Consider the following 11,216-nt stretch of genomic DNA (forward strand, 5'->3'; position numbering starts at 1 on the left):
CGTCCCACCTAACGAGAAGCACCCACAGGTGTGGAGGGGCAGGCCACCCCTTCACTCTGTCACCAAGGTTGGAATGCAGTGGCAACATCTTGGCTCACTGCAACCTCTGCCTCCTGTGTTCAAGCAGTTCCCCGAGTAAGTGACATTAGAAGCATGCACCACCACACCTGGCTAATTTTTGTATTTTTAGTAGAGACGGGGTCTCCCTATGTTGCCCAGGCTGGTCTCGAACTTCTGACCTCAAGCGATCCACCCTCTTCGGCCTCCCAAAGTGATGGGTTTACAGGCATGACCTACCATGCCTAGTCCAAGTTTTTTGTAGAGGTGGAATCTCCCTATGTTGCCCAGACTGGTGTTGACTTCTAGGCTCCAGTGATCCTCCTGCCTCAGCCTCCCAAAGTTCTGGAATTACAGCCATTCTTTATGCCTTTACCTTTTTTTTTTTTTTTTTTTTTTTTTAGACAGAGTCTCTCTCTGTCACCCAGGCTGGAGTGCAGTGGCACACAATCTTGGCTCATTGCAACCTCCACCTCCCAGGTTCAAGAGATTCTCCTGCCTCAGCCTCCCGAGTAGCTGGGACTACAGGCACCCGCCACTATGCCCGGCTAATTTGTATTTTTAGTAGAGACGGGGTTTCAGCGTGTTGGTCAGACTGGTCTCGAACTCCTGACCTCATGATCTGCCTCAGCCTCCCAAAGTGCTGGGATTACAGGCGTGAGCCACTGTGCCTGGCCAGATTTCTTTCTGTTTAGCAATCCTTTATTATAGATTGCCTGACATGTTCATCCCATTCAGGTTTCATGCCACTTCAGTAATAAAATAATTACCTTTTTGTTTGTTTGAGATGGAGTTTTTGCTCTTGTTGTCCAGGCTGGAGTGCAATGGCACAATCTTGGCTCAACGCAACTTCCGCCTCCTGGGTTCAAGTGATTCTCCTGCCTCAGCCTCCTGAGTAGCTGGGATTACAGGCACGCGCCACCACAGCCAGGTAAGTTTGTATTTTTAGTAGAGACGGGGTTTCAGCATGTTGGTCAGGCTGGTCTCCAACCCTTGGCCTCGTGATCCAACCGCCTCAGCTGCCCAAAGTGCTGGGATGACAGGCGTGAGCCACTGGGCCCAGCCAATAATTGCCTTTGCTTTCTAGCTGTGTAGAGCGGTTTTCTGGATTAGGGGAAGGTTTATGTGTTGATGCTATGTGCCCCAAAAAGTTACACACACTGGCCTCTCCTTGAGCTGTTTGGGGTATTAGAGACAAGACAAGGAGATGGAATTTTTCTTTTTTTTTTTGAGATGGAGTTTTGCTCTTGTTGCCCAGGCTGGAGTGCAGTGGCATGATCTCAGCTCACTACAACCTCCCCCTTCTGGGTTCAAGTGATTCTCCTGCCTCAGCCTCCCAAGTAGTTGGGATGACAGGCGCCTGCCACCGCGCCTGGCAAATTTTGTATTTTTAGTAGAGACGGGCTTTCACCATGTTGTCCAGGCTGGTGTCGAACTCCTGACCTCAGTTGATGCACCCGCCTCGGCCTCCCAAAGTGCTGGGATGACAGGCGTGAGCCACCGCACCCGGCTAATGCTGTCTTCTTCATGGTCATACAACTTCCCCAGAGAGAGAATTTACAACACTCATCATTTCTCAGAGGTTTTTGCTTTTAGTCAGAAAAGGGAAGCTCCAAGAAGGTTCTTTCTAGATCTGTTGATTCTCAAATGTCTCAGTTCAGAATAATTTATATGCCAATGTGGCTATTTTTTTTTTCTGAGATGGAGTGTCACTCTGTCACCCGGGGCCGGAGTGCAGTGGCATGGTTTCGGTTCACTGCAACCTCTGCCTCCAGGGTTCAAGTGATTCCCCTGTCTCAGCCTCCTGAGTAGCTGGGACTACAGGCACCCACCATCATGCCCAGCTAATTTTTTTTTCTTTTTTTTTTTTTTTTTTGTATTTTAGTAGAGACGGGGTTTCGCCATGTTGGCCAGGATGGTCTCGATCCCTTGACCTTGTGATCCACCTACCTCGGCCTCCCAAAGTGCTGGGATTGCAGGCATGAGCCACTGCACCCAGCCTGTTTTGTCAACCTTATGATCTCTCTTTTTTTGTTTGTTTGTTTTGAGACAGAGTCTCACTCTGTCACCCAAGTTCGAGTACACTGGCGTGATCTCAGCTCACTGCAACCTCCGCCTCCCAGGTTCAAGTGACTCTCCTGCCTCCCTCTCCCAAGTAGCTGGGATTACAGGCAGACGCCACCACGTCCAGCTAATTTTTATAATTTTTCTTAGCAGACATGGGGTTTCACCATGTCGGCCAGGCTGGTCTTGAACTCCTGACCTCAGGTGACCTGCCCTCGGCCTCCCAAAGTGCTGAGATTAGATTACAGTTAGCCACCACGCTCAGCCCCAACTTGGCATATTTTGGATTGACCCATTCTGGTCCTTTTTAAGAACTGCAGACAGCGGCCGGGCACGGTGGCTCACGCCTATAATCCCAGCACTTTGGGAGGCCAAGGCGGGCAGATCACGAGATGGGGAGATCAAGACCATCCTGGTCAACACGATGAAACCCCGTCTCTACTAAAAATACAAAAAATTAGCCGAGCGACGTGGCGGGCGCCTGTAGTCCCAGCTACTCCGGAGGCTGAGGCAGGAGAATGGCATGAACCCGAATGCACAGCTTGCAGTGAGCCGAGATGGCGCCACTGCACTCCAGTCTGGGTGACAGAGTGAGACTCCGTCTCAAAAAAAAAAAAAAAAAAAAAAAGCTGCAGATAGCATTTCAGTACATGCTTGGGGGTTAGCTTAAACAGTGACCATCACCAAGCAAAATCTTAAAATGTGAGCAATGTGGAGCTAAACGGACTGCAAAAGGAGACCTTTGTGTATTGTAGGAACTGTAACAAAAAGGCAGAACCCTGCTTCTTCAGTGTAGCTGAGAACATCCACATCACGCAACTCAGATTTTTGGCCACACTGTTCATGCCTGTGAATGGCCACAAACTTGCCCCAAGTATCGGCCAGGTGCGGTGGCTCATGCCTGTAAATTCCATCACTTTGGGAGGCTGAGGTGGGCGGATCACATCATGAGGTCGGCAGTTGCAGACCAGCCTGACCAACGTGGTGAAACCCCTTTTCTACTAAAAATACAAAATTACCCCAGCATGGTGGCTCATGCCTGTAATCCCAGACCTTTTGGAGGCTGAGGCAGAAGCATTGCTTGATCCCAGGATTTCAGGACCAGCCTGGGCAATATAATTACACCCTATCTGTTTTTTTTGTTTGTTTGTTTGTTTGTTTTTTGAGACAGAGTCTCGCTCCGTTGCCCAGGCTGGAGTGCAATGGCCCCATCTTGGGTCAATGCAACCTCCACCTCCCAGGTTCAAGCTATTCTTCTGTCAGCCTCCCGAGTAGCTGGGATGACAGGCGCCTGCCACCATGCCCGGCTAATTTTTTTGTATTTTTAGTAGAGATGGAGTTTCACCGTGTTAGCCAGGATAGTCTCAATCTCCTGACCTCATGATCTGCCCGCCTCGGCCTCCCAAAGTGCTGGGATTACAGGCGTCAAGTCACCGTGCCTGGCCCACTTACCATCTTAACGGTGTTATTTTTTTTTTACAGGGTAGCTCCCCAAAGAAGGATCCTGTAAGTATCTTTTTCTTTCTCAATGACATCCTATGATTGGGCCATGAGTCACCTCCAAGTTCAGCCCTCATTTCATGGAACTGTTTAGCTGTGGGGCCCTTTGTGGTCACAGGGCAGCTTTCGGAGGATCCATGGTTTTCCTGAATGTCCCTGGCTCAGCCACTCAACATCCACACAGTGGACAGAGCGACATCCTTCCTCCAAAGCTGCTCACTGAGAGATTTTCAGGTCAAAAATTCTAGTGGGTTGAACAGTGACCCTTAAAATTGATGTCCACATTAACCTCAGAATGGGACATTATTTCCAAATAAGGTCTTTGCAGATGTAATGAAGTAAAGAATCTGAAGATGAGCTGGGCGCGGTGGCTCACGCCTGTAATCCCAGCACTTTGGGAGGCTGAAGCAGGCAGATCACGAGGTCAGGAGATCGAGACAGGTGAAACCCTGTCTCTACTAAAAATACAAAAAATTAGCCGGGCGTGGTGGCAGGTGTCTGTAGTCCCAGCTACTCGGGAGGCTGAGGCAGGAGAATGGCATGAACCCGGGAGGCGGAGCTTGCAGTGGGCCAAGATAACACCACTGCACTCCAGCCTGGGTGACAGAGCGAGACTCCGTCTCAAAATAAATGAAAAATAAAATAAAATAAATAACCATTCCATTCCGTACATTCCATTCCATACATAACATTACATACATAACATTACATAACATAACGTAACCATCTAACATATAACATAACCATCTAACATATAACATAACCATCTAACATATAACATAACCATATAACATATATAAATAAAAGATAAAATAAAATAGAAAATAAGGTCTTTGCAGATGTAATGAAGTAAAGAATCCGAAGATGGGCTGGGTGCAGTGGCTTACGCCTGTAATCCCAGCACTTTGGGAGGCTGAGGCGGGCGGATCACCTGAGGTCAAGAGTTCAAGACCAGCCTGGCCAACATGAAATACAAAATTAGCCGACATGGTCTCAGGACCTGTAATCCAGTGGGGAGGTGAGGCAGAGAATCGTTGAACCCATGAGAAAGTCCATTGCACTCCAGCCTGGGAGACAGACTGACACTCTCTCTCAAAAAAAAAAAAAAAAAAAGAATCTGAAGATGAGATCATCCTGAATTTACAATGGGCCTTAAATCAATGACAGGTGTCCTTATCAGAGACAGAAGAGGAGACACAGACACAGAGGAGAAGGCCACGTGGAGACAGAGGCAGAGACTGCAGTGATGCGGCCACAAGCCCAGGGATGCCTGGAGCCCCCAGGGGATGGGAGAGGCAGGAGGGATCCTCCCCTAGAGCCTCCAGAATGAACTGGATACAATTGTAGTGGATTTAATAGTGGCCCCCAGAAACATTTGTCCATATCCTAATGCTCAGAGCCTGTGAGTAAGACCTTATTTGGAAATAGCATATTTGCAGATGTGATTAAGTTAAGGACCTTGAGATTGGATCATTCTGGATTAAGGTGGACCCTAAATGCAATGACAGGTGTCCTTGTAAGAGACAGAAGAGGAGACACAGACACAGAGGAGAAGGCCACGTGGAGACGGAGGCAGAGACTGGAGTGATGGGACCAGAAGCCCAGGGATGCCTGGAGCCCCCAGGAGCTGGGAGAGGTAGGAAGGATCCTCCCCTAGAGCCTCCGGAGGGAGCATGGCCCTGAGATGCCTGTTTCTCAGACTTCTGGTCTGCAGAACTAGGAAATAACCTATTTTTATTTTATTTTATTATTATTACTATTTTTGAGACGGAGTTTCACTCTTGTTGCTCAGGCTGGAGTGCAATGGCACGATCTCTCCTCACCACAACCTCCGCCTCCCGAGTTCAAGCAATTCTCCTGCCTCATGCACCCGGAGTAGCTGGGATTACAGGCACGTAGGTGCCACCACGCCCAGCTAATTTGGTATTTTTAGTAGAGACAGGGTTTCTCCATGTTGGTCAGGCTGGTCGCGAATTCCCAACCTCAGGTGATCCGCCCGTCTCGGCCTCCCAAAGTGCTGAGATTACAGGTGTGAGCCACCGCGCCCGGCCACAATCCTGTTATTAAGCGTCCCTAGTTACTGGTCAGGATGGGCAGGGACGGCTGCAGAGAGGAGCATGTCCTCAGCCACTAGAGGGCAGCAATGTCCCCCACCTTCAGGCATCGGATTCTCACTTCTGGGTGGTGGCCAAGTGAATTCATACATGCATGAGTGAGCGCATGAATGAGTGAGTGAACAAGTGAATTCATGCCTGCATGAGTGAGTGAATTCATGCATGCAGGATTGAATGAGCACGTGAAGTCATGCATTTATATGGAATGAACGTGTGTGTGAGTGAATGAACAGAATACAAGACAAGTGAATATGTGGATGAATGAATTAATATGTATGAGTACATGAATGAGCTGAACTAGCATGTGTGTTAATGCACACACACGAGTGAATGAGTGAAGACTGCATACATTTCATGAATTAATGTATTAATGTATAAATGAATGAATTGAATGCATGAACAAGTTAATGGATGCATGAATGAATTAAGTGAAAGTGTGAATGCATGCATGCGTAAGTTAAATGAATGAATGAATGTGTGAATGCAAGCATGTATGAATACATGAGTTGAATGAGTGATTGTGTGAATGCAAGCATGTATGAGTGCATGAGTTAAGTGAATAAGTGAATGTGAATGCATGCATGTATGAGTTGAATGAGTGAATGAATGTGTGAATGCAAGCATGTATGAGTACATGAGTTAAGTGAATAAGTGAATGTGTGAATGCATGCACGTATGAGTTGAATGAGTGAATGAATGTGTGAATGCATGCATGTGTGAGTGCATGAGTTGAATGAGTGAACTTTCTTGGAGAAAAAGAATCCAAAAGAGACAGCAAAAGAACCCAGATTCTTCCCAGAGCTGTCAATAGAGATCAATACAAGCTACAGCCAGGCCTTCCTGATCTAGATTAATACCTAGGATGATCTATGGTCTGTGGATACCAGGCACTCTGCTGAGGTCTGTTCCTGCATCAGCTCAGCCTTGGGAACAGGTTATCGGTGGTGTTTTTAGGTCTACTTCATAGATGGGCCCAGAGCTGTAAATAAACAGTGGAGGTTCAAACGACTCTCCTGCCCCAGCCTCCTGAGTAGCAGGGATTACAGGCACGCACCACCATGCCCAGCTAATTTTTTGTATTTTTAGTAGAGACGGGGTTTCACCATGATGGCCAAGCTGGTTTTGAACTCCTGACCTCAAGTGATCCTCCCACCTCAGCCTCCCAAAGTGCTAGGATTATAGGCGTGAGCCGCCGTGCCCGGCCAGTAAAAGGCAATATTCTGTCACATTTTGCCGGTCACCAAAAGCTAGAAACACATCAGCTATTTCTCTGGGGTTTATCTCTGATCTGCCACTTAGAAAACTTGAGGAAATGACTTTATATATAAACCGTAAGGATCTTTAACTGGTTATCAAGGTCAACAACCTTGGTTTGATATGCAGGACCAAAGCATAAGAATATCTAGACTTCTGGAATTATTTTCTCCTAATGTAGAAGGATAATTTATCCCTTTAAACAAACTCTCTGGGAAAAAAAATTCTTATAAGAAATTCATTCATCCATTCATTCATTTTGAGACAGAGTCTCACTCTGTCACCCAAGCTGAAGTGCAGCGGTGCAATCTTGGCTCACTGCAACCTCTGCCTCCTGGGTTCAAGCGACTTTCCTGCCTCAGCCTCCCAAGTAGCTGGGATTACAGGTGCCCACCACCATGCCCAGCTGATTTTTGTATTTTTAGTAGAGATGGGGTTTCACCATGTTGGCCAGGCTGGTCTCAAACTCCTGACCTTGTGATCATCCACCTGCCTTGGCCTCCCCCAAAGGGTTGGGATTACACACTTGGGCACGGTGGCTCACACCTGCAATCCCAGCACTTTGGGAGGCTGAGGGAGGCAGATCACCTGAGGTCAGGAGTTCGAGATCACTCTGGTTAACATGGTGAAACCCCGTCTCTACTAAAAACAGAAAAATTAGCTGGGCGTGGTGGCAGACACCTGTAATCCCAGGTGCTTGGGAGGCTGAGACAGGAGAATCAGTTGAACCCAGGAGGTGGAGGTTGCGGTGAGCCATGGTCACACCGTTACACTCCAGCCTGGGCAACAAGAATGAAACTCTGTTTCAAAAAAAAAATAAGAAGTTAAAAAAAGAATTAAAAGCAAATTAAAGTTAAAAGAAATTCAAGCTAAAGTGAAACCCTGCAATAATAGACAGTAAAAACAAATGAATAAAAAGCTGGGCACGGTGGCTCACACCTGTAATCCCAGTACTTTGGGAGGCTGAGGCGGGCGGATCACCTGTGGTCAGGAGTTCGAGACCAGCCTGACCAACATGGCGAAATCCCATCTCTATTAAAAATACAGAAATTAGCCAGGCACAGTGGTGCGCAACTGTAATCTCAGCTACTCGGGAGGTTGAGGCAGGAGAATTGCTTGAATCTGGGAGACAGAAGTTGCAGTGAGCCGAGATCACACTATTGCACTCCAGCCTGGGCAAGAGTGACACCCTGTCTCCAAAATAAAAACAAACAAACAAAAAAAGAAAATGAAAAAGTAAGATAAACAATGAAGGAAACTGGAAATTGTAATTGGCGCTGTTGATCCCAGCATGTGAGTTTCATCAAAACACCTCACATGGCGTCTGTGTCACAATCAGGTCCCTGCCTGTGAGGTCGTATTACTGTTTTGCAAGATGCTGCATTACAGGGAACTTGGTGACGGGTACAGGGATGTCTCTGAGTCATTCCTGACCACGGCACGAGACTCTGCCATGAGCTCATCATGAAAAGTTTCCCTGAAGGACGGCATGCTGACATTGTGTGTCTGTCCCCCCGCCCCCCTCCCCAAGTGGCACGTGGATCTTTTCTCCAGCTCTTACCCTCCTTTGTTCGCAGGAGACAGGGCATGGCGATCAGGAGCAGCGTGAGCCAAAGGAGGACCATCAGGAACGCAGCTCCCAAACGCAGGACAGAGGTGCCTGCTGGAGGAGAAACGAGTCAGGCAGCGGGGACTGGCTGTGAAACTGGGTTGCGGGTAATGAAGGATGTTTGACCCTTCTGGAGCCTGGTGCTCACAGCAGAAGGAGCTGCTTCTGGAGGGAAAGTGGTGGTGAGTGTGCATACGTGTGTGTGTGCAAATGTGCCTTTGCACACACATGCATGTCGGAGTGTGCTTGTATGTGTGCATTGTGTGCACGAATATCCATGTGCGTGTGTGTATGTGGGTCTATATGTGTGTATGCCTATGTGTAGCCATGTCTGCACATTTGCACATGACTGCATGCATGCCTGTGCACACAAGGGTACTGTGTACATGTGTCTATGTGTGTGTTTGCACGTGTGTACATTTTTGTGCCCATGTGTATCTGTGTGCACACATATGTGTTTGTGGGTTTTCTTGTGTGTGACAGAGTCTCGCCCTTGTTGTCTAGACTGGAGTGCAGTGGCACCATCTCAGCTCATTGCAACCTCTGCCTCCCAGGTTCAAGGGATTCTCCTGCCTCAGCCTCCTGAGTAGCTGGGATTACAGGAACACACCACCATGCCTGGCTAATTTTTGTATCATTTATTTATTTATTTATTTATTTATTTATTTTGAGACAGAATTTTGCTCTTGTTGCCCAGGCTGGAGTACAATGGCATGATCTCAGCTCACCGCAACCTCAGCCTCCCGGGTTCAAGCGATTCTTCTGGCTCAGCCTCCCGAGTAGCTGGGATTACAGGCATGAGCCACCACACCCGGCTAATTTTGTATTTTTAGTAGAGATGGGGTTTCTCCATGTTGGTCAGGCTGGTCTCGAACTCCTGACCTCACATGATCCGCCCACCTCAGCCTGCCAAAGTGCTGAGATTACAGGCGTCAGCCTCTGCGCCCAGCCTAATTTTTTAGTAGAGATTTCACCATGTTGGCCAGACTGGTCTCAGACTTCTGCTTCAGGTGATCCACCCGCCTTTTCCTCGCAAAGTGCTGAAATTCCAGGTGTGAGCCACCATGCCCGGCTGTGTTTGTGTGTTCTCATGCATGCAGATACATACAGTGTTTGTGTGTTTGAATGCGTATGTATCTGTGCATGCATTCCATGTGTACACACATGCATACACAAATATACATGCATGAGAGTCTGCCTGTGTGCATGCACGTATGTGCCTAAAAGTGCATATTTGTTTATGTGCACATGTGAATGTATGTGTACAAATGTGTTTGCATGAGTGTGTACGTGTGCATGTATGTGCATTTGTGTGTGTATGCATCTGTGTGTGTCAGCCTTTCCATTTTCAAAGAACCCTTGTCGGCCGGGTGTGGTAGCTCACACCAGTAATCCCAGCACTTTGGGAGGCCGAGGTGGGCAGATTGCCTGAGGTCAGGAGTTTAAGACCAGCCTGGCCAAGATGGCGAAACCCCGTCTCTATTAAACATACAAAAATTAGCCGGGCGTGGTGGTGGGTACCTATAATCCCAGGAACTCGGGAGGCTGAGACAGGAGAATCGGTTGAACCTGGGAGGCGGAGGTTGCAGTAAGCCAAGATCGTGCCACTGCACTCCAGCCTTGATGACAGAGTGCTGGGGCGACAGGAACACGCTACCATGTGCAGCTAAGTTTTTGCATTTTGTGTGTGTGTGTGACCGAGTCTCACACCACTGCCCAGGCTGGAGTGCAGTGGCGCGATCTTGGCTCACTGCAAGCTCCACCTCCCGGGTTCACGCCATTCTCCTGCCTCAGCCTCCTGAGTAGCTGGGACTACAGGCACCCGCCACCACGCCCAGCTAATTTTTTGTATTTTTAGTAGAGACGGGGTTTCACCATTTGGCCAGGATGGTCTCGATCTCCTGACCCCGTCATCCACCCGCCTCGGCCTCTCAAAGTGCTGGGATTACAGGCATTAGCCACCGTGCCCGGCCTGTATTTTTTTTTAAGACATGGGGTCTCACTATGTTTGTCTCACTGTGTTGCCCAGGCTAGCCTCAAACTGCTGGATTCAAGGGATCCTGCTGCCTCAGCCTCCCAAAGTGCTGGGATTATTAGGTGTGAGCCTCCACACCCAGCCCAGACAGCTTCTAAAGCTCTTCCCACTTCTCAAGGTGTGGTCCATGGGAGCATTACTAGCACCATCTGAGAGCTGCTGGGAGGTCCTTGGCCACCACCCAGAAGTGAGAATCCGGTGCCTGAAGGTGGAGGACATTGCTGCCCTCTGGTGGCTGAGGACATGCTCCTCTCTGCAGCCCTCCCAGTCCTGACCAGTAACTAGGGACGCTCAATAACAAGAATTGTGGCCGGGCACCATGGCTCATGCCTGTAATCTCAGCACTTTGGGAGGCCGAGACGGGTGGATCACTTGAGGTTGGGAATTCACGACCAGCCTGACCAACATGGAGAAACCCTGTCTCTACTAAAAATACAAAATTAGCTGGGCGTGGTGGCACCTACGTGCCTGTAATCCCAGTTACTCGGGAGCCTGAGGCAGGAGAATTGCGTGAACCCGGGAGGCGGAGATTGTGATGAGCAGAGATCCTGCCATTGCACTCCAGCCTGGGCAACAAGAGTGA

General features: G+C 48.6%; 1 long non-coding RNA gene across 1 annotated transcript; it reads left to right on the forward strand.

Moving 5' to 3' along the window:
* Positions 1–807: 807 nt before the first annotated feature.
* On the forward strand, positions 808–5,337 carry LOC131382665 (uncharacterized). The gene is made up of 4 exons (XR_009212224.1): positions 808–988; positions 3,604–3,627; positions 4,789–5,023; positions 5,130–5,337. It is a non-coding gene; the product is annotated as an uncharacterized LOC131382665 (long non-coding RNA).
* Positions 5,338–11,216: the final 5,879 nt, after the last annotated feature.

The sequence above is a fragment of the Hylobates moloch genome, unplaced genomic scaffold, assembly GCF_009828535.3.
Source record: "Hylobates moloch isolate HMO894 unplaced genomic scaffold, HMol_V3 SCAFFOLD_758, whole genome shotgun sequence".
In the NCBI taxonomy this organism is placed as follows: domain Eukaryota; kingdom Metazoa; phylum Chordata; class Mammalia; order Primates; family Hylobatidae; genus Hylobates; species Hylobates moloch.